Below are 24,208 nucleotides of genomic sequence, written 5' to 3'. Positions count from 1 at the left end.
AATGTAACCCCAATATTTAAAAAAGGCTCCAGGGGCCATCCGGGTAACTATAGGCCAGTGAGCCTGACTTCAGTGCCGGGAAACATAGTGGAAACTATTCTCAAGATCAAAATCGTAGAGCATATAGAAAGACATGGTTTAATGGAACACAGTCAACATGATTTACCCAAGGGAAGTCTTGCCTAACAAATCTGCTTCATTTTTTTGAAGGGATTAATAAACATGTGGATAAAGGTGAACCAGTAAATGTAGGGTATTTGGATTTTCAGAAGGCGTTTGACAAAGTCCCTCAGGAGAGGCTTCTACGAAAACTAAAAAGTCATGGGATAGGAGGCGATGTCTTTTCGTGGATTACAAACTGGTTAAAAGACAGAAAACAGTAGGATTAGATGGTCAATTTTCTCAGTGGAAAAGGGTAAATAGTGGAGTGCCTCAGGGATCTGTACTTGGACTGGTGCTTTTCTCTCTCTCATATATATATTCATATATATATATATAATCTGGAAAGGAATACAATGAGTGAGGTTATCAAATTTGCGGATGATACAAAATTATTCAGAGTAGTTAAATCACAAGCAGGCTGTGATACATTACAGGAGGACCTTGCAAGACTGGAAGATTTGGCATCCAAATGGCACATGAAATTTAATGTGGACAAGTGCAAGGTGCTGCATATAGGGAAAAATAACACTTGTTGTAGTTACACGATGTTAGGTTCCATATTAGGAGCTACCACCCAGGAAAAAGATCTAGGCATCAGTGGATAATACTTTAAAATCGTCAGCTCAGTGTGCTGCAGCAGTCAAAAAAGCAATGTTAGGAATTATTAGGAAGGGCATGGTTAATAAAACGGAAAATGTCATAATGCCTCTATAATCGCTCCATGGTGAGACCGCACCTTGAATACTGTGATTAATTCTGGTCGCCGCATCTCAAAAAAGATAGACTTGCGATGGAGAAGGTAACCAAAATGATAAAGGGGATGGAACAGCTCCCCTATGAGGAAAGGCTGAAGAGTTAGGGCTGTTCAGCTTGGAGAAGAGACGGCTGAGGGGGATATGATAAGAGGTCTTTAAGATCATGAGAGGTCTTGAACGAGTAGATGTGACTCTTATTTACACTTTCAAATAATAGGACTAGGGGGCATTCCATGAAGTTAGCAAGTAGCACATTTAAGACTAATCGGAGAAAATTCTTTCACTCTGCCTAAGCAGACCTACCCCTTTTTGAAGGGCCAGGGTTCCCCAGCACAGCCCTATGTTGCCCCACAGCCTTCCTGGCTAATAAGAGCAAAACAACGTTGCCAGAAAAAGCAGAGGAACCATCCGACTCCCTCACTGTCTGAAGTTCCTCAGCGTTATAACCTCCACTGGAGGCCCCTAGCACCAAGGACAGAAGAGGAAACATCCTCCCCCTCTGCAGCCCGCAAAGTAGCCATGAAGGAAGACAAAATGGCCACTCTTCCTGCACTGAGCCGGGTCCATCCACCGGCTACCGCACACGAGTGACTTCCAGGCTTGCGGCAGCTGCTGGACAAAGTCGCTACTGCCCTCAAAGTGCCCCCCAGAGAGACACGTAGAACATTTTCCATCCTGGGAAAGAGGCACACGAGTCTCCAGACAAAGCAACTCCTGAGTCCATCTGCTACACACTAGGAAACTGAACTTAAACTATTTTCACGATAAACGTGTATGCTCCCACTTCTGAACCAGGAACTTTAACATTTCAGGTCTTATAGCAGACTTATGGGACCCCTTGATTGCAGAGGGAGGTTTTATGCTCACTTTCATCCATACTGGATAATTCCTTGGGGACAGATGTGGGCCCTACAAGATGTAGGGGTAGCCTCTAAACTAGTTTGGATGCCTGGGATGTAGTTCATCTTCAGCAACATGATTACAACTTTTACAATACATATTCTCACATTCGTTTATTTGATAAAGTATACATACAAAATCTCAAGCAGCTATAGATAACACAAGTCCTGTTTATGCACCTATTCTGGATTGCAAATTCTGTTAAACAATTTCCATAGTTTTTTGAATAAGTGACGTGAATTTGTCCAAGTCTTGAAAAGAATATTCAAGAATCTTATTTCGGTGATGTGTCTGCCCAGCTCCTATGACTGAAGGCAATGATCAGAAACAGGCTGGTATCATGGTCTGTGAAAAGGAAGAAGAGGGGAGTATTACTGAAGTGCAACATTCAATCCACAGCATATTCTGAGAGATCTAGAAGCTGAAGTAGTAAGTTAAGGGCATCATAATCTATGTATAAATGTATCCCATGCCAGACAACAATTTAATTTGGTAATATGGCAAGTAGGTTACTAGCACTGAAATTAAAAGTGCTACTCCCCTAAAATCTGTTACAAAGAGGGACAAAAATGGTCATAATAGGCACTGCCAGTGAGATTTGCACATTTACAGTTTTCCTGAGTTATATTCTCCAGATCTTGATTTACAGGCAGATATGGACAGCATTTGCATGAACTTCAACTACCATTTTGATACAGGAAAAAAATAATTTCCTGATAGGGAGATACCCAAGGTAGAGGTTTTATGGGCTATGGAGTCAAACTTGACAAAGTGCCAAGTCTCAATAGGTTTATGGCTAAATTTCATGAAGGTGCTACTTGTTGCTCCCCTCATGTTAACTGTTGGGAGACTAGGAATTGCTTTCTTTAATGCATCCATTAGTGATCGACAAGGAGGGCAAAGAAAATGCTATGCAAGTCATGTAAGCTTTTTTCTCTGTTTACTAGAGATCCCGATCTCAGCCAAAACCTTGACTACATGCCTGACAGGCCTTGCTGCTATCTTGTGACCAGTCTGGCTTTATTCCTGGTAGGCAGGCAGCCAGTGTGTAGATTTTATCCAGATTCGATTAAGCAAAGAGAAAGCCCACCTTATCCTCTGTATTCCTTGCCATGATGAAAAAAAAAAAAGTATTTTGACAGGGTGCATTGGGGCTTTATGTATCTCATTTTTACATAACAGGTACGGGGAAACATTTTTTACCTTATAGGAGTTGTATCCATCTCCAGAAGCTGGATATTCAGATTCTTTTGCACTAGGTAGAGGGACAAGACAGGGTTGTCCGATGTCTTCACTTGTTTGCTCTTGTGATGGAACCCCTAGCAGAAAGTAAATGGTATATTAATAGCCAAGCTATTTGTATAGAGGGATGGAGAGCAAGATTTGTTTACAGAAGAAACTATAGTAAATATAATCTATTTCCTTACCAGTGCAGGTAGATAAACAGCAATATGGGAAGGCTGCAGGGCTTTAAAATGAGTAAAACTGACTTGAATTATCTTTGGAGCCTTTAAAAGGGAAACTTTTTTTTCTTTCAAGTGGGCTAAAGAATCTCTGGTCTGTCTAGGTGTGAATATTTTGGTGAATCCTAATGAACTATTCAATTATAATTATGGGCCGTCGCTTTCCTCTCTCCTCTGACTTAAATGATTTTCCTATAAAACTGTCCTGGCTGAGTCATATTGCCAGTGTCAAAATGAATATTCCCGAAATGGAGTTTCAGACCTTACAAACTGACAGTCTTAAAAAGTCATTAAAGAAAAAGTATTTAGTTGTGTGTGGAAGCTTAAGAGCAAGGCGAGATCTGGTCTCCCTTTGCCTAAGGATAGAAGAGGTCTGGGAGTTCCCAGTTTTAGATATTTTGGCATCTCAAGCTTTGTATGCTTTTAGACTGGCAGATCGGAGCTAAGGTTAAGACAGTGGGTCCTCACTGAGCAGTCCTGCCGGGGGCACACTCCACCTGGATACTGTGCAATCTCCTAAAAATCCCATTAAGGTTTACAACATCTTGGGACTTTCAGAAAGGTTGATTAGTACAGAGTTTCCCCAACCTTCTCCTGAGGCTCACCTATCCAATTGGGTTTTCAGGATTGCCACAATGAATAAGCATAGATTTGCATTCACTGGGTCTCCACTGGATCCAATTTGTGAATAAGTCATTTAATTAAATATAATTCTGAAAACCTAACTGGTTATGTATGCCTGTAGGAGAGGCTTAGGAAAACAATGGATTGGTAGGATTTGAATCATTTATGCTCAATTAGAGACGTTGCCTGGCTGTGGGGTATTTTAGATGGCTCAGGCTGCTATTATGTGGGTCCCATGGTAGGAAGGAGTTTTGAGATGGGGGTTTTTTTTTTTAGTTTTTTTAAAAGGTGAGTATGGGAGGTTTGAGAAAGGACCCAGCCTACTGCTCAGCCCTCCACTGCTCTAGCACATATTTGCAGTTCTAATAGGCATGCCAATGCCCCACGAGTATAAAAAAAATGCATGCTTTATTTTCTCATGGGGCATTTGCATGCAGTTATCTTATGGAGGGACACCTGCCCTCCCCCCTTTTAATTTTTTTTTTTTTTTTTTTTTAAGCACCAAGCAAAACCCATGCTAAAATTTAAATCCCATTTTAGCATGGGTTTTACTGCTTTAGATTTCTTTTGGAATTATTTCCAACTTTATAACTGTGGGAGGGGGTGTTTATGGGGGGGGGGGGGGGGATTACTGAAACCTTGTGTGGACTTGTATTGCATATTGTTACTGGTTTGTGATCTCTGTAGATCTGGACACAGAAGTTCAAGAAGAATATGATTACAAAAAAACACGTGAAATTAAATGAATGGATGGAGGCTTAAGGAGAGGAAAGTAAAGGCGTAAGTGTCTAAGTGACATGGTGAGACCAAAAGTAAGAGACTGGAAGAGGAGAGGCAAATTTTAAATGGATGCTTGTGATGTATAAAGCCTGATTTCAGGTATTTTCCTCCCCATAGACAGAATGGGAGAGAGGCACTGGTGAATCAGACCTATGATGTTTAATAGCAGATTACTCTGCTAGCTCAACCTTTCCCACAAAAAGACCTTACTTCCTCCGAACAAGTCTACTACTTCTGATTTCTGTTCGTGCAGCACTGCACACAAGAACGCTGTAGAAATGATGGGTAGGAGTAGACAGACCTATTTGGAAATAGTAAGAGCAGGACGAAGAAGTTCAACCCATTCCACAGAGATCTTGCAAAAGCAACTTGTGGGGCTATAATGTTCTAGAATATATTTTTACAGTTTATACTTTGTTCTGAAGGATTCAGCTGCAGATACATTTTGTGCATCATTTTTGGTAATTCAGCTTAAAATATCACCTAAACTCCAAATCAAAAAAAAGTAATTCACACTAACAGTTACAAAATGCAATATACCAGTTTAACACTGATCTAGCTCCCTAGATTAAAAAAAAAAGGTAAAAAATGTTGAATTCCATGAAAGTATATTGGGGAGAGGGGGTGCAGTGCAGAAGAGAAAAAAATGCTGTATATTTGTTACCTTGAGGATCCTGGTAGGCATTTCATCTGGTTTCGTTTCAAACCTGCCCCCTAAGTCTACCAATACAAACAAATCTCTCAGTTTCCTGTGCTTCTGGTTAAGACCAAACACTTCAGTTCTACCTTCAGTTTTCCCCAGAGCTGATGCCCCAAACCTCTCATATATTGCCAGTAGCATAAAAATGTTCTACAGTGGTACTTGAGAGGGGAAGACGTCATGACTTGAGAGTCATTAGCTAACCTGAAGCCCACCATAATCCACTTGACCCTTGATTTTTTTCTTCTTTGTGGGAGTTTATACCAACTTGGACAAGGTACATTCAATTCTGGATAATTATTTCCTGAGCTTATCACCATCCTCAATCTAGAAGGCATCCTAAGGCATGTGTGGTCAACGCTGGTCCTCAAGAGCTACGTGTAGGCCTGGTTTTTGCGATATCCACAATATGCATGAGAAATTTGCATACAGAGGAGGCAGTGCAATTCTCATGCAAATTCATTGTGGATACCATGAAAACCGAAACCCCATTTATGGCTCTTGAGGACCAGAGGTGGCCATCCCTGCCATAAAGTCTCTCAAAAAGCCTGCTATTTTCTTAAATCAAATGATTTGCACACTTCAAACTTTCCTTTCCTGACTCCTCCCTTTATCTACTAAGAAACAGTACTTTAGAAACTAGAATGGAGTACAGGGACGTCCTCTCCTCAGATTCAATTTTTATTGAACAGTCTGTCCATAAAGAGTTTGAGCAGAACAGTCTTAAATAGGATTTTAAAAATTACAATGTATAAGTCTCAAACTTGCACAAAGACTACTTTCTAGAAGTGTAAATGGTCAGAGCCTGTACCTTTATTGAGAAGAGAACTTGGGTGGGGGCAGGAATTTCCTAGCCAGCGACATTCAAATCACAGTCCCACCTCAGGTTTCAAAGTGAAAGAGAACCTAGTAAGTTCTAAAAATTCAGACACCCCAGAGCAACGTCTTGCGTAAGAAATAAAGGAGGAGATCTGTTCACTTGCTGGTTGCTTGGGGGGAAAAAAAAAAAAAAATACCATGCAGAAAAACACATAATTTCCTCACAATGAAGCAAAAAGGAAGCTCAAAAAACAGATTAGTGTACGAAGTGTGGAGCTCTTTTCTCCCCCAGCTACTCCATGGTAAATTCTCACCGGAGCACTACAGGATAAAGAAACCTGTTTTACTCTATGCACCCTCGTCACCACCTTGTAAATGGTTTGTCTCACAAGATGGTAATTAAAGTGCAAGGATTTATCAATCTATTCAAGATAGGAGAGGGGATGACCCATAAAGCAGTACTTAAAACAGCCAACTTACCCATTTCCCATGGTTCTACTCCTTTAATTTATCCTTATTTTAAAATCTTCTAAAATGGAAAAGGAAAAGAAAGCAACATGTCAACTGTAAAAGGAATTATCCAGAAATAAAGTTTCTGCTAGAACCATAAAGGACTTCTTTTAAGCCTCCTATCAACACTAGGCAAACTGGTGAACCCAATACAAGACGATATTATAAAACAGAACCGAAATATGTATAGATTAACCTACAAACTAAGTTTATAAAAATGATATTTTCTATGTTAGCTACCATACGAACCTTTTGGAAACTCTGTTAAACATCGAAACTTTGTAAACCATTGTGATGGCGAAACTGAACGACTGTATATTTATTTATTTATTTATTAGTTTTTATATACCGGGGTTCCTGTATAAAATACATATCACCTCGGTTTACAAGGAAATGAAACTAACGCCTCGCAGGGCGATTTACATTGAAACGAGAAAAAAACTTCAAACAGGTAACAGATAAAGAGGTGGGCATAACAGGGATTATAGGAAGAAACTATAGAAACGACATGTGTTTAGCATGTCCAATTTGTTTTGATAATGCTGCTGGGAAAACTATGTACAAACCTATGTACAGGGGGAGGTGGTTCAGAGTCTATCCTTTGGTAGAATACAGAGATTGTATTCTTTCGACTCTTAGATGTCCGGGAATGCTTGTGCGAAAAGCCAGGTCTTTAGCTTCTTTTTGAACGTAGTGTGGCAAGGTTCTATACGAAGATCCGGTGGGAGCGAGTTCCAGAGTGTGGGACCCGCAGTGGATAGAGCTCGTTTCCTCAGGGAGGTTTTCGCCGGCTGGGTTACAAGCATGTTCTTATAAGCATTTCTCGTCGGTCTTTTGGAAGTGTGTAGCTGTAGTTGAAAAGTTAAATTGAGAGGAGAGATGTTATATAAGGCCTTGTGTATCATCATGATGCTTTTAAAGTGAATCCTGTGTTTAATCGGTAACCAATGCAGGTGCTGGAGGATGGGGGTGATATGATCCCTTTTTTTGGTGTTTGTGAGAATTCTTGCTGTAGCGTTAAGAACCATCTGGAGTGGTTTAGTGGAGCTGGCGGGAAGGCCCAGAAGGAGTGAGTTGCAATAGTCCAGTTTCGGGAGTATGATGGATTGTAGAACCAAGCGGTTCTACAATCGTATATAAAAAACGTATATAAAAAACGTATATAAAAAACTCGATAAATAAGCTGTGGTAACCATGTCTAGAATTCATCTTTTACCTGGCTGTCATATGCTAGCACGCCCGGGATAAATATCCATATGCAGGTCAAATGGAGCAGCTCTCTCATCAGGCTCCCTGATGAAACCAAAGTGTAGTTTGTAAAAAAAAAAAAAAAAATAAATGGGAGAGACCACAAAGTGCATTCAAGTCAGCTAGAAAGAGGAAAGGATGGGGGGAGGGGAATTTTAAAACAGATACGCATTAATAAGACAACTCCTTTAGCAACAGTACCATGGAGGAATGTGATCTTTGCATGTACAGGTGTTTAAGACTTTAGATGGGAGCCCTTCCCAAAGGATTTTACAGAAATCAAGGTGGTCAAAATACCCATATGTTCACAGATCTGCTCAACTGTTTAAAAAACAAAAAATGCAGACATTGCAAAGGGAAAATGGAACAAAGATCAGGTTGTGTTCTTTACAAAAACAAATAGTAGAAAAAGAACTCCACCATTGGAGACATCTCCCCTATCTGGTTGGCTTCCATACTATACAAGTAGCACTTTCTATAGGAGAAAGCTCAAAAGTCATGTCATGGGCCACAACGGTTGTGGGTCTGGGCACCTATACCCATTCTCCTTTGCTCACCTCTCCAAGATTAAAAATAAAATGTAAACAGATCATGATCTTAATACATGAGGATTTATTGTGGCAAATTAGAAAATATACTGCTGCTTTTTGCGTGCGCGTTCCACTTGTGGCATAGTGGCCAAACCCGGTAGTGGGTCTCCACTACCAGATTTAAGCTTCTCTCTTCAGCCACCAACTGCCGCCCTTTCATGCTAAAAGGAAAAAGGCTTTGGCAACACAAGTAGCTACAAACCTCTTATTTCTTTAGTTCTACAAACAGGTGATTGGGTCAAGAGCCATTCTTGACCAAATCAAAAACCATGCAAACAGCCATAACCTGGGAAGACAGCCCAGGTTTGTATGAGCAAACTCTAGGCCATTAAACAACACACACCCCCACACACACCCCCCCCCCCCCCCCCCCAAATCAGCCACCAACAGACAGGAGGCTGGGATTGATGGACTTTTGTTCTGATCCTCTATGGCATGTGTTTCTAACAGGACACGCCCAATGTTGTCACTGCTCAGTAGTCATGAAGCTGAGGTGTTTCACACAAGCTTGACTACCAAAGAACAAAGCGCCACTCAGCACTAAAAAAAAAAAAAACAAAAAAAAAAAAACAAACCACAACTCTGCATGGATCCAAAAGACACATATGCGCCCCCTGCCGGAATCATGCTTCCCTCGACATGTCCTGAAAAACTGGTCTGGCTAGGACACCAAACCAAAGTCAACTGAAGGATGTACCATGATCACAAACCGTCCTTCACTTTGGAAAATGAGGCAAAAAAAAAAAAAAAAAAAAATAGATTTCATCCAGGAGGGTACATATTCCCAATTTCCGCATACCAAAACTCAGCCAAGAGGAGATTAGATTCCTTGATTATTTGCGCTGTACCTAGTTTATTATAGTCAGCCAACCTTTGTTTTCAAATGATCTTAGTCTGGTTAAGACTGGAGAAGCTAAATTTAGGTTATCTATAAACATTTGAAGCTGCAGGCCACCATGCGTCGCCTTGAGTGAAATGCACCCCTGAGCTATGCTTCCTGTGGAGGGGGGGGGGGGGGGCAGTGTCTGGCAGGAGGCACGGGACAGACAAGCATAACAGCCATTGTATTAAAGAGAGGACATCCTGATCAGAGGATGCTTCAAAATAGCAAAGTATTTAAACTCTCTCCCCACCCCAGATTTCCAAACGCCAAAAAAAAAAAAATGTTATAAGTCATGCAGATGACCTTCCACCCCACCCACACAAATGCAACAAGGAATCCAAAAGACAAAACCTGGCCCTGCTGGCGCCCACCCGCACTGCGTCTCATGAAAAAGGACACAGCTGGATGAGAGACTTGCAGATGCTGCTGTAGTGGTGGTGTGGGTAGGACCCTTGACATTTTAACTTCGAAGTTTTCCAATTCCTTCCTACTTCCCTCCCCCCCTCCACTGATGCAAAGCCCTGCATCCCATAACACAGAAACGACAGCAGAAAAGGACCAACAGCAGTCCAATCAGTCTGTCCAGCAACCTTATGGTAGTATCTGCCACGCTGTACAGGTTACCTCCATACTTAGTTTCTCAGACCGTAAAGGTCAGGGCCCTTGTTAGTTGCCGAGTCCAATTCTCCATTACCTCTTGCTGTTGGAATTGCACCTAAAGTATTTGGCTTAGGGTAGTAACAGCTGCATCAGCACGTTACCCCCATGCTTTATGTTTTCCCTGACTGTAAAACTCTGGGTCCTTGTTTGCCATCTAAACCCAATTTTCCTTTTCTTCTTGTCCCCCTGCCATTGAAGCAGAGAGCAATGATGGAGTTGCATCAATGCGAAGGCTCAAGGGTAGTAACCACCACACCCCATCAAGTTACCCCCATACTCTATTTGCCTGTTTCCATCGTTTAGCCTTTAGGGATCCACAGTGTTTATCCCATGCCCATTTGAATTTTCTCACTGTTTTTAGTCTTCACCACCTCCTCCAGAAGGGCATTCCAGGCATCCACCAACCTCTCTGTGAAGAAATATTTCCTGACGTTTGTTCTGAGACATCCTCTCTGGCCCCTAGTTCTAATTTCTTTCCAATGGAAAAGTGATGTTTGTACATCATTAAAATTTTTCAAATATCTGAAGGTCTGTATCCTATCTCCCCCTGCTCCTCCTCTCCAGGGTACACATATTTAGATCCTTCAACCTCTCCTCATAAGTCATTTGATGGAGACCCCCCCACCATTTTTGTTACTCTTCTCTGGACCACCTCCATCCTGTTTATCCCTTTTGAGATGAGGTCTCCAGAACTGAACACAATACTCCAGGTAAGGCCTCACCAAGGACCAGTACAAGGGCATTATCACCTTTTTCTTACTGGTTATGCCTCTATGCAGCCCAGCATTCTTCTAGCTTTAGCAATTCCAAAACAACGTGACAAGGCAATAGCTAAAGCCAGAAGAACGCTGGGATGCATAGAGAGGAATAACCAGTAAGAAAAAGGAGGTGATAGTCCCCCCTGGGGGAGGGGGGAATCACCACCAGCACCAGGGGCTTCCAACTGCAGTAAAACCTGAGGATGGGGATTGCTGAAATATATATTGTATTATTTTGGTCTCATTTCTTCCCTTGAGCTTCCAGATTAAAACAGAACCAAACTATTGGCCAACACTATTTGCATATTTAAAAAATGTATAACCCACCAATCTAGAGTGCTAGGCAGTTAAAAAAAAAAAACAAAAACACAAGAACAAAAAAAAAAAACCATGAACAAGGTCGGACAGTTAAAGCACTGAAGATAGTAATAAATGGACCGAAGTCACATCCAGAGTTTTGCATCCATAAACCCAGACAGATCCCAAACTCATGTGCATATAGCTTACCCCAATTCCCACTACATATATAGCTAATCCAAAAAACTTTCAAGCTTTTCATTTTTGTAACCTACATCAATTTCTATTTGTTATGTATATAGTTTACCCCACATCCCACTCCCTTGTTTCTCCCCCCCCCCCCCCATAGCTACAGCTCACTGTTTAATACCATTGTTTCTCTGTAAAGCAAATTTTGCTACTGTTATGTTTTAATGTAAACCGATGTTGTGTATCTAACAAATGTCGATATAGTAAAAACTTAAATAAATATCCCAGTTCAGCCCAGCTATAGCCACAGCTCCTTCTGGAACCCAGTAACCATGCATCGTATGTTTGGTCATTAGGCATTTGTTTTGTGCAATAATTGGAGCCTTTTCCCCCCCCCCCATTTCTCTCTACCCCCCAAAAGGGCTATGAGTGCTGCCTCTGCAATATCCCCACTCAGCTGAGGAACAGAAGCCTGGCCTGAAGCCCAGGTCTTGCACCTGGCAGAGCACAGCACATTTACTGCTCAGGTTTTATATATTTGTTTTATTCTGGTGTGTGTATGGGGGGGGGGGGGGGGCAGCATGCACCTTCTGTTACAGCAACCCTCCATTCAGATTAATCTCATGCAAACCTCCCCCATACACTTCAGCTGTCCCTGGTGCATCCAAGCTTTAGATCTTAAAAATCAGTTTTCTTCCATTCTGTTGCTATGCAAAAAAATAAGCAATTATTGAACAAGGTTTTTTTTTTAGTTGCTACCAGTACAATGGCTGCTTATTTACACAGTATTCATAAATGCTGGGAGCAGCTGAATCTGGGAGGCTTTTAAAAGACTTCAAAATGACGACAGTATTTCAGCAGCATCTGGGGCACCAGTTCTCTATGCTCAGCTTTCCTCCATGTCACCAAGATTATAGATGACTTTACTGACATTGTCCCAGTCTGCTCTATCATGCTTTTCACAGAACACACAGAAGCGTGCATTCATGCAGCTGCACCTACAGTGAGCAGAGAGCCGGAGTCATCCTCCTCAAAGGTGGTAGAGAATACAAAGAGCAGAAATATGAAGCAGCACCACTGGCTCGGTCACAGCAATGACAGGAGATGGGATGCCTGAGCCACCATTCTCCACAGCCGTGAAACAAAAACGGACCACGGTGAAAGGCCGGTGTTCAGCAAGGCAGGGCCAAGAATGTTGTTATGTGGGCTGTTCAGAGGGGGCAGGAAGTTTGGAACAAAGGGCATACTTAGCCTGGTAAACACTGAAAAGTCTCAGACAATGCCAGCTTTAACTCACTTTGGCTTTAATTTTCCTGAAGTCACACACAGCCCCAGAAATTATTAAAAGATGAATGCTTAGTGGCATCCCCAAGTTTAGCAACTGTTCAGGTTACAATGCATGTATTTTATTTATTTATTTTTAAATTTCTCTATACCGAATACAAATCACACCGGTTTACATTGTAACTACAAAAATTCGCTTAGGAGCGTTACATAGAACAGTGAAGGCATTTAAATATGGAATGATTTATAACTTAACATAAGGTAACTGTAACTTATCCTATCGTATAACTTAACATATCGTAAATAACTGAGACAACATAACATAACCAGACATTTCATAACATAAAATGGCGTCTTAGAGGAACGCATGGGAGAGATGACTAAGAAACATAATAGGAGCGAATTGACAGACTGTGTCGAACTGACTGGGGTGTCAGTTCAGAAGAAAGAGGAGGAATTAAGAGTCTGAGATGGCTAGAATAGACAGCACTTCTATTTCATGATGTAGTCTATTACACCACAGCCACATCCCAGCTCTTATACAAGCTCTTGGGCTTATGCTTAGGTTGCTTTTTTTTTTTTTTTTTTGGAGTGGGGGAAACCTGTCCACTACCACCTGTTCCTTGGGCTTCCAACTCAGAACCAAGGCTGGGATACAGCACCATGAGCCTTCAATCACAGCTACCTAGGGATTATTTGCTCTACTGTAGACCCCTCTCAACCCATTCACAGTTTTTTTTTCTAGGGAACAAACACTAGGGCACCATCTGGAACCCTACAACCACAGGTCCAAACCTGGTCCTTAAAATGTCTATTACATGGCTGGACCCCCTCCCCCAAGAGGCTGCAAGTGCTGTCTCTGCAGCGTCTCCAGCTAACCCAGAAAGGAGTAGCCCTAACGAAACCCAAGTCCTCCATGGGCAAACTGTCAGGGCTTCATTACCAGCTCCCCCCAACAGGGGCTGGGGTGGGGGGTGTCATGGAATTCATATAAACACCGCAAACATACGGGCTAGTAAAAACTAATAAAGACATTAAAAAAAAATAAAATAAATAAATAATATATATATATGGGCTAGTAAGCTGCTGAAGTGGCAATACCACCCCAAGACAGAGCAAGATGAACAAGACAGCAGAGGTTAATACAGCATTACTTAAACAAGAAAATGCCAGCAATGTTTTAAGAGCAGCACCAACACCACAAAGCAGCAACATGATACCCACAGTGAAAATGACAAAGCAGAAACCACCACGAAAGCAGTACTTTAAAAATGCAGCAGGTAACTCAAGAGCAAGGCAGTTTCTATTCAGAGTGCCACCAAAGAATCCCAGAATCTGACCTTTTTAATGACTGGAACAGGCTAATGAGCACAAGGATGGAGAAATCAGCCAGGTGGATCAGTTCCATTCCTTGAGGCCCACAGCACAAACTTGCTAGATATGAAATCTGGGAAACAAGGTGCCACAATTACCTGTACTTTAGTTCTGCTACAGCATCAGAATCCCCTGCTAGCAACCACAACAGGGAGCAGCAAGCCCCTGGTTTCTCTGTGGAGACTGCGCCTCTTACCCCGAGGATCAAGCAGGAGGTGGAAAGATGTGAGAAACAAAATGGAGGCGATTGCTCATTAAATACTGCTTTGATATAATGAACACTGGCACTAAAGCATTGCTTTGCAAATCTATGCAACACATTAGTCACATCACAGCATCTGTCTTGGTTGGAGAGGGCACAACAGATATGGGAAATGCCAGTCCATGAGGATCACCTGTGGCTTGAACAGACCAAAACAGAGCTCCAAACAAAAGCTATGAGTTTGGAGAAACAGTCACCTCAACAAATTAGTGGCAATAGCTTCCAAACTTCCCACCAGCACCAACTTCAGCTTACCATGACAGCACATCGGCCCCACTCAAGACGACAAGACCAGTGTGATGCCATCTGTGTCTAACATTATCCCAGGAAAGAATGAGTTCCTGCCCAGCCACTCTTTGCTGCTAATTTGATAGCCTCCTGCGATATTTCTTCAGCCCACGTGACGACATGCAGCCAATATGGAAAAGTTCTACTTCAGGGTCAGCCTTAAAGTTTTGCTGCCCATGCTTTGCACACAATAGAATTGCTCCAGGATTAAGTGTGATGTAAAGAGACTCTCCTAATGCACAGATGTAATCAATTGAAGCCCAGTAATGTGTTTTAACAATGGGGCTCATGACAACACTGCATCCAGCATCTATGGCTGGACATAACGGCAACCAAAGTATGTGAGCCAACAACAACAACAACAACAAAAAAAATTAAGATATAACAAATCAGTTCTGGCCTGCCGACCATAGTTTGCCCACCCCTACTCCACATCACTGTACACAGTGAGACCACTAAACAGCTGGGGTGGGTCTGCCTCTTACCTTTCTGTTGTACTGCAGTTGCCCAAGCTATACCTATTCTGTGGTGGGGCAGTGACGTGTAAAATACATCTATATTAAGATTTTCAGGAAGCAGTTGAAGGCTCACTTGTTTACTTTAGCATTTAAACATTTAAAAAAGACAATGCACTGGGTGCTCAAGAAATGTTTGCCATTATTATAAAGTTTGTGTTTTTATTTAATACATATTTTTTCTTTTTTTCAAAATTGTAATCCACTTAGTACACAAGATTTGATATAGGCAGAATATAAATATTTTTAAATACGGTCAAGTAGTAGACTCAAGCATATTGCCTAACATGACTACAACAGCAGAATCCTTATGCTCCCAACAGATCTTGAACTCATACCAGATTAATCATTCCCTGTCTATTGCTCTGTAGCACAGTAAGGATATCCTGACTTGTGCTGCTACCTACTGGCAAGAACGCATCCTTGCACAACTGCAAAATTTGAGCCTCAGATGAAAACCCACTGCTCAAATGATCTCAGGAGTGTGTTTTCCAGATATACTCCTATCATGATGCTGCCCAAGTAAATAAAAAACCCAAGGGTGTAAGAATATAAAACAAAAAAAACAAATCTCACTTGACCATATAAAGATGTGCGAGAGAATATAAGTTCTAATTAAGAATGACCCTCATAACAATGAAAGGCACATCATATACAGGGCTCAAAAGGTGCACAAGTTTTAGTCATTCTAAAACTAGAGTGAAGAAATTAAGAACCACCCAGTGTACAGTCCAATATTTCCCCCCCCCTTTTTTTTTAAAGGATGAACTGTATATGCAAAATGAAAATTTCTCATATGCAGCATATAGTAAGTTCAAAAACACTTAAGAGTAATCCTTGTAAAGACAAGAGGGATGCTATATAATGTCAGTTCCACAGCATTGTGAATTAAATACCTGACATTGTATTCGGAAGATAGCATTTCTTCCTTCTTCAGGGGCACAGAGGTAATATTGCCAAAATGTAACCGCAGTGGTTGGACTTACTATACACTACATATGAGAAAATTGTTTTTGCTTATACAATTTATCCTTAAAAAAGGGAATATTAGCCTGTACACTGTGTGTATCTTAATGATGTGGAAAAAGGCATTGACAAGCATACATTTCTTCCTTTGCCCCTAGAATACCCTTTTTTTCAGGTATTGAAAGTACACCACACACTTATGTACTCAGAGGTTAGGCAATTTATAGAAGCCTTCGTTCACAACTATCGGTTATTTACTCTTTCGGATAATACAAAGACTAGGGGGCACTCCATGAAGTTAGCATGGGGCACATTTAAAACTAATCAGAGAAAGTTCTTTTTTACTCAACGCACAATTAAACTCTGGAATTTGTTGCCAGAGAATGTGGTTACTGCAGTTAGTGTAGCTGTGTTTAAAAAAGGATTGGATAAGTTCTTGGAGGAGAAGTCCATTACCTGCTATTAAGTTCACTTAGAGAATAGCCACTGCCATTAGCAATGGTAACATGGAATAGACTTAGTTTTTGGGTACTTGCCAGGTTCTTATGGCTTGGAATGGCCACTGTTGGAAACAGGATGCTGGGCTTGATGGACCCTTGGTCTGACCCAGTATGGCATTTTATGTTCTTATCCCATGATTATCTCCCTTACTTTGTATTCCCCATCCCAATCTGTCTATTCTGGTCATTGCAACAATGGTTCTAAGTGGGCCACACACGAAAGCTTTTTCTTGAGCACAGCAATCATAGGCTCTGAATCCAATCACAATGAATTACCCTATATCGATGACCATACAATTTCCCTACCTGCTCTCACCCCCACCAGCTGTGCACGCTGCCTCCACAACATCCTCAATCGACCCAGGAAAAAACCTAGGACACTCTGCAAGGCACAGAATGGCATTGCTGAGTCACCAGGCCAACATGTACATAAAACATTCTTACCATTGTATCCCATTTTTCTTGTAGTTTGTGTTCAGTTAAAGTGGAGGGTCAATTTTTTGCTACAATAAGAACTAGCACCTTTTCATATGAGTATACACCCCGTTTTATTTATTTTTTTTAAGACCCACCCTATTACATACTTGCCCAGCTTTAAGGGCCTCTCATCTCCGCCTTTTCACGAAGTAGTTCTCTTAGGATTATTTATAGATTTCTTTACCTCAGCTGAAGATTCACTTCTCATCGCCTCCCCTTTCATAGTTTGTTCGGATTCAAACGAGATGCCTCCAGCTCACACTGTAAAACTGAAACGGAAAATGTTTTAAAATTGCAACGGGATGAATAAAAAAACAAAACCCAAACCCTGGGGCTAGCTTACATGTAAGCAACCGGTTTGGGCCTCGAGCCCTGGACCAGTCCGTCATCGTACCTGTCTAAAGGAGAGAAACCACGCGTCATAAATGCTTGCAAGAGGCAGCAATTTCACCAGCTCATGCCAAAGGAACTTTATGAATTTTCTCAGACCAATTCAGGCTCATGTCCACCCCCTTTTTTTTTTTTTTTTTTACTTTAACAAATAAAAAAAAAAACTTAAACAAGTAGAATTACCAGGCCTGGATTCTGGACGAAACCGAATATCCCAGACGAAAAGATTATATAGACAGCAGCAGCTGTGGTCTCCACTTTGCATATGATCGACGCGAGAGTCGCACGAAATGCAAAAAAATACATGTACACACATTTCATAGCCATCGCCTAATTATTGTTTTTAAGGCGGAATGTAAGAAAAGAGCAAGCAATAAGGTGAACTTTAACGCCGGCTCCCCACCTGACTGAAGCGCTGCGGCTATCAGGCGCACGCACCACGACAACCCGCTCCGCCCCTCAGCGTCAGCTTGCTGTTTTTGCACGCGTGCGCGCTGACTGTTTTACAGCAGGGGCGCGCGGCACGGGGCTAGGTGAGGCACTGCTGTCAATCTTGCGCCCGACGAGTGCGCGCTCCGGTTTTGAATCTCGGTGGGGAGGGAGTGAAGAGTTCAATAATGGTCACTTATGTCTCCTCACCCGCCGCTTCTCCGTGTAATTACCATTAACTATCGTATTATTATTCAATCATTTTTACTCGTTTTGCAGTTTTCCCCAATTAAGACTAGGAGTAGAAGACACAAACGAAGTATGGGTGGAAAATTATTACTAATAACTAGAAAATACTAGGGGCTGTGCAACTGCTCACCAACCCCACCAATGAACTCCACTCTAGACTCCATGTTTGTACCTAGGTGAAAAATGGAAGGAATGGCTGGGTGGGGAGAGTTGAGAATTCTCAACTTTCCTCCTCCTTTTTTTCCCCCTTTACTTAAGGGAACTCCCAAAAAAAGAGAGGGTCGGAGGCTGCATCAAAAAGTGTTTTGTACTTGCTTTATTGGGGGTGGGTATCTATGTATATGGGGGCAGGGCCAGCACAACCCACTGTGCAAGCCGTGCACTTGCACAGGGCGGCGACCTGGAGGGGCGGCAGCCTCAGGGCTGCGTCCGAGTTGAGTGAACTGCTGGCGCTGCCGCGCTACAAAAAAGAGGATGAGCCGCAGGGCTGCAGCAGCAAAGAGGAGGGAGTTACAGAGCCGCACAGCGGTTCCCAACCCACCAAACAGCAAAGATGAGGCGGCGACGGAGGGCCGCATGGCAGTTCGCAACCCATCGCATGGCAAAGATGAGAGATTAGCAGGGCTGTGCACTGAAGAAGAGCAGGAGCCATAGGGCCACGTGACGGTTCCCAATCTGCCGCGCGGCAAAGATGAGTTGCAGAGCCACAAAGACAAGATGAGGAGCTGCAGGACCACGTGGCTCCCAACCCACTAGGTGGCCAGAAGATAAAAACAAGCTACCAGGCAGCTCCCAACCTGCCCCGCAGAAGTGGAGGGCCAGGGCTGCTATGTATGAGCAGGAGGAAACCTGTGTGTGTCTGAGCATTTATGTGTGAGTGAGCAGAAGTGGAGTGTGTGTGGGTGGCTGAGAATGTATGTGTGTGTGTGTGTGTATGTCTGAGCAGAAGGGGAGTGTGTGTGGGTGTCTGAGAATGTATGTGTGTGTGTATGTCTGAGCAGAAGTGGAGTGTGTGTGGGTGTCTGAGCATGTATGTGTGTGTGTGTGTGTATGTCTGAGCAGAAGCGGAGTGTGTGTGGGTGTCTGAGCTTGAGTATGTGAGAGGGGGCATATGGATGAAAGAGGGAGCATATGTGTATGTGTGAGGGAACACTGAGACATGCAAGCTCTAGGGCTGATGGAATAACAGGTCTAAATAGTACATTCTTTTTGAGCAGTAAATTCTTCAGTTTATATCAGGAAAGGCTGAGGTATGGAAGCATAAGGTGTTCTCTTCGTGTGTGTGTCTAAGCATGTGTGTTTGTAAGTATGTGTGTGTGTCTGAGCATGTATATGTGAGAGGGATCTTGTGTGTATATAAGAGAGAACGTGTGAATATGTGAACATGTATATGTAGGAGGGAGCATCTGGAAGCATGTGCATGTGAGCATGTGTATGTAAGAGGAACATGTGCGTGTATGAGGGAGCGAGCATATGCATGTATGTGTTTGTATAGATATATATCTATGAGAGAGAGAGAGGAGAAAGTTTATGCGTCCCTTTCTCACTAATCCACGACTTTATTATATCCTTATTCTTATTAGTTTTAATTTTTGGATGCTGTTTGATGTGTCTACTGTTTTGAAATATTTTTTCGGTGTTTGAGAAATTTAAAACAAATTGTTTATGAATTTTTAATTATTGGACCTTCCATTCACCAGCTGTTTTGAAATATTCTTTTTATTAGTATGTTTATACTATTATGATTAATATATTATATTTCTTGATTGTATTGTTTAAAGTCTGAGGATTGGTGATTTCTGTTTTTCCATTGTTGAACTGCACAGTCTAACTTGTTGCAGTTTTCATATTCAGTTTTTGCCTGCATGTTTCTATTTATACTTTATGGTTTCTTTTTCCTGTATTTGGTGAGGATCTGCATGTGTGATCGAGGAGGGGTATTCTGCTAGCATGTAGGAATACATAGCAGCTTGGTTTCTTCTATTTTCCTAATAGGAAGTGTATTAGTGTTTTAGGGCCTGGTGTAGGGTTGTTATTTTTTTAAGTTCTGGCAGTTAGTGCTGTTTTGGTGTGGGAGGTTTATTATATTGTAATTTACTGATTGCTTTCTGAGGGCCAAGCCCACACCTAACATGCACTACAGTAGCCCTAATGCCATATAGATTGCAAGTGTCTTTTTTTGTAGGATTTTCTGGTTGGCACCAAAGAAGTGCATGCAAATGCTTATGATATTTTTCTTTAACCTCAGAAGACTGTACTTTGAATATTTTTTTTCATGTAAAATCTATTATAAATGTATAATTTTTAACTGTGTACATGGAGAGAGCAGGCGGCAGGAGTGCAAGGGTATAAGATTTGCTTAGGGCACCTAATATTCTGGTTCCGGAGGAGGGGGTGAAGACCCGGAGAGTAGAGGGGACAGTTTTTAAAGTTTAGGTTGCTGGAAGGAGCTGGGCTTTTTTTTGGCAGGCCCGAGACAGAGAATGAATGAAGGGGGGGGGGGGCAAAATAATTGTTCACACAGAGTAGCAAAAAAGCTAGCACCGGCCCTGGGGGGGGGGCACTCAGTGAGGAAGGGTGAGGATCAGAAGGCCTACAGTGGATGTGTAAAAGTAGAATGTATGTATGTGGGATGTGTTGTTGGGTTGCTTTGTGGGGGTTCCGTGTGCATTTTTTTCCTCCTTGCACTGTCCCCTACCCCTTCTCCTCTCCAACTGTGTGGGAATAGTGGATGTGTTGTGAATGTGAAAGTATCGGGAGGGGTGTATTGGGGGGGGGGACCTTACCCCCATTTTCTGCCCAGCCTCCCTACCTTGTGCAAATTTTCCCCTTCCTCTCCCATGTGCATGTGTGCGATAGAGAGGTGTGTGTGTTTTGGGGAGGAGAGAATGAGGGTGTATGTGTTGGAGGATGTACTCTTCTCCTCTTGCAATCTCCACACACAACCCCTTCATTTTTAGTGGTGTATGTGTTTCTTATGGGGCTGGTGTGTGTCTGTGTATGAGCGCGTGTGTGCACATTCTCCCCCTTACATTCTTCACTTTGCCCTCTCCCTACTCTCCCTCTACCCTTCTTTCCCTCATATATGTGTGTGGAAGGGCCGGCATGGCAGGGAATGGAAGGGTACTGTGAATGCATTATAGGATTGGTGTGGTGTGTTGGGGAGTGACTGAGGGTATATATGTGAGGGTCTCTAGGAGTGGGGGGTGTCAAGAGTGTTAAGAAGATGAGGCTATTAGTTATTACTCCCCGATGCAAAAAATCACTGGGCACCCACTGTACACTTTTTAATGCAGCAAAATTACTATGGGCATCCAGCAACCTCAGCAAAATCGCCCAGATGTGGGATAAAAATAGTCACTTGTATTGAGCACCTTTGTAATTGTGGGCGCCTGATGCATGTGAGCACTAGCGTTGCACATTTCCTTCCCTAGTGCGTCCTTTTTTATGCAGCTCCTCATTTACATACTGCATCGGGCACCCAGGGGATGTAGCTGTGCTCCTGTTTGGAAATGCATGACTTATTGCATCAGCCCAACTGACTCCACGATTTGCATGTCGGCGCTCCTCCCTCTGCTCCGGGTGATATCATTAAGTCACATGCACAGATGCAACGCAATAGTTACCTTGAGCATCTAACATTTTTATAATATATAGAGAAAAACTAAGTAATTTGGCTAATGGTTTCAAATACAAGTTAAAAAACAATGGTGATAAAACTGACCCTGGGAAACTCCAAACAGTAATAAATGTGGGTCTGATCTAAATCCAATACAACTCTTTGATTTTGATCCTTCAAAATAGATGGATACCAAATTGGCACAATATTGCCATCCAAACCTAGCTGACAATCTCTTCAAAACTCATGCCATCACTACTCTTTCTGTACTATGGTTCTGTCTAAACTCTGGCTGTCACTGGTCCAAATATTCCACTCACTCGACAAATGCAGATCTTTAAAACAGAACTGAAAACTGTTACACATTTCGCCAGGTGTGATGTGCTGATGTCAGAAGGACAGTATACAGAAAGGCACAATATTAATAAGGTGACATGGCTCATCCACTGGAAGAAGGAAAACAGTGGAATCATGATCTTTTTTTTTTTTTTTTTGCAAAATACTTTTTATTGAGTCAAGGGTTATGAAACAACTCAAACAAGCAAACAGCGTGTCACCACAACTCAGCATACATGTGAAGACAGTATGAACAACAATAGAAACACATCAACCTCTCAGTATCTGAATGTAGAACAAGAAGGCCTGCCGGACTTCCACCCTTAACCTCTATTTTCTTTTTTTTTTTTTTTTTTTTTCCCCCCCCCACTGGAATCATGATCTTGACAGAATTATAGAGAATGAAGTTGTGATCACCTGGGACATTATGGTGGCCAGCTGTCCTGATTTTTTTTTCCTGACTACAGATTTTTAAGGTACTGTATTGAAAAAAATAGGGAGGGCTAAAATGTTTGGAAATGTGCCAGATTTAGTCCTCCGGCAGCAGGTTAGCATCCGAGCCTCTCCTGCGATTATACAATATAGTGTGCACTTTAGTAGTTACTCTGTATTCGGTATGTGTTGGATACATTTATTTTGTGTCACATGCATGGACTTTAGTACACAATTTAATGAGAGGCCTAAACAGTAGTTTGGCCCCTGGACTTGTAAAAGAAAAATGTTTTTGGCATAAAGAAGTTCGTGACGTAGTGGTCATGATATGAGGCTCCAAAGGGGTAGACTTGAGAGTAACATCAGTAAATATTGCTTCACCGAAAGGGTTGTGGATGCATGGAGGAGCCTCTCAGTGGAGGTGATAAAGGCAAAAACAATAACAGCCCCAGAAAGCAGGGGACAAATGCAGAGAATTAATAACTACAACGAAGCAAGGGGAAAGTCAGAGGTCATCTAGGATCTATGGCACTGTAGCAGGAGGTAAGCGTCATGTGCCTAAACCTCATCAGGAAAGATATTAAACAGTATCCCCAAGGGGATGTTTTGGGGGAAGGGGATATGGTAATTAGAATCCCATGTTAGTTTCTTTCATCTGTTACTAGATGTTGGAATTTGAAAGAAATGTGAACTATCATCAATGTTTATTGTAAAATCTTAACAAAAATATTTATTAAAAAAAAACAAACAAAACAGTTGAAAGTTCGCAACCCTATGGGACATTCCTATTCCAACTGATAAAAAGCTTGATGCAAGAATGGTAAAGAAGAACAGCATTACCAATAGAAGTGCCAGTACCAAGTAACAATTCTGTACAAGGTATGAAAAGAGAAGATCCTCAAGTATCAAAAGATATAATTGGAGACCAAGAAAACGTGGCAGAAAGATACAGAAAAGGCCCAATTTTATTGGGGGCACCAGCAGCCTAATGAAAAGAAATTTCCAAGTGCACATTGATAAACTGTTGCTGGTACATAATAGGCCCTATGAACTCCAGATGAAAGTTCTTTTTGGTACAATGTAAATATTAAGCTCAGAATTAACAACAAATTTGAGAAACTGAGATTCTACCCAACGTAACCTATCTAGGAGTGAGAGTCTTTACTATCATGGCATAAGAACATAAGAAATTGCCATGCTGGGTCAGCCCAAGGGTCCATCAAGCCCAGCATCCTGTTTCCCAACAGAGGCCAAACCAGGCCACAAGAACCTGGCAATTATCCAAACACTAAGAAGATCCCATGCTACTGATGCAATTTATAGCAGTGGCTATTCCCTAACAGGCCGATACAGTACAGTGCACTCTGACGGAGCGCACTGTTAACCTGCCCTTCGACGCGCATTTTCCCTTACCCCTTATTCAGTAAGGGGCGGAAAACGTGCGTCCAACCCGCAGCACCTAATAGCGCCGCAAATGCATGTTGATGGCCCTATTAGGTATGCCTGTGCGATACAGAAAGTAAAATGTGTAGCCAAGCCGCACATTTTACTTTAAGAAATTAGCTTTAATGGACTTCTCCTCCAAGAACTTATCCAAACCTTTTTTTAACCCAGCTACACTAACTGCACTAACCACATCCTCTGGCAACAAATTCCAGACCTTTATTGTGTGTTGAGTGAAAAAGACTTTTCTCCGATTAGTCTTAAATGTGCTACTTGCTAACTTCATGGAATGCCCCCTACTCCTTC

General features: G+C 42.1%; 1 long non-coding RNA gene across 8 annotated transcripts; it reads right to left on the bottom strand.

Annotated features, from left to right (window-relative positions):
* Positions 1-1,915: 1,915 nt before the first annotated feature.
* On the bottom strand, positions 1,916-17,981 carry LOC115072947. 8 transcript variants are annotated; one of them, XR_003851894.1, is made up of 8 exons: positions 17,798-17,981; positions 17,348-17,402; positions 17,189-17,273; positions 7,930-8,006; positions 7,280-7,561; positions 6,684-6,732; positions 3,021-3,136; positions 1,916-2,162 (listed from the first exon to the last, which is right to left on the bottom strand). It is a non-coding gene; the product is annotated as an uncharacterized LOC115072947 (long non-coding RNA). The 8 variants fall into 8 exon arrangements; XR_003851898.1 differs by having other exon boundaries at positions 17,399-17,402; XR_003851895.1 differs by lacking the exon at positions 17,798-17,981 and adding an exon at positions 17,578-17,791.
* Between the last annotated feature and the right edge of the window lie 6,227 nt (positions 17,982-24,208).

The sequence above is a fragment of the Rhinatrema bivittatum genome, chromosome 11, assembly GCF_901001135.1.
Source record: "Rhinatrema bivittatum chromosome 11, aRhiBiv1.1, whole genome shotgun sequence".
Classification (NCBI taxonomy): Eukaryota; Metazoa; Chordata; class Amphibia; order Gymnophiona; family Rhinatrematidae; genus Rhinatrema; species Rhinatrema bivittatum.
This window is presented reverse-complemented; position numbering and strand designations above follow the sequence as displayed.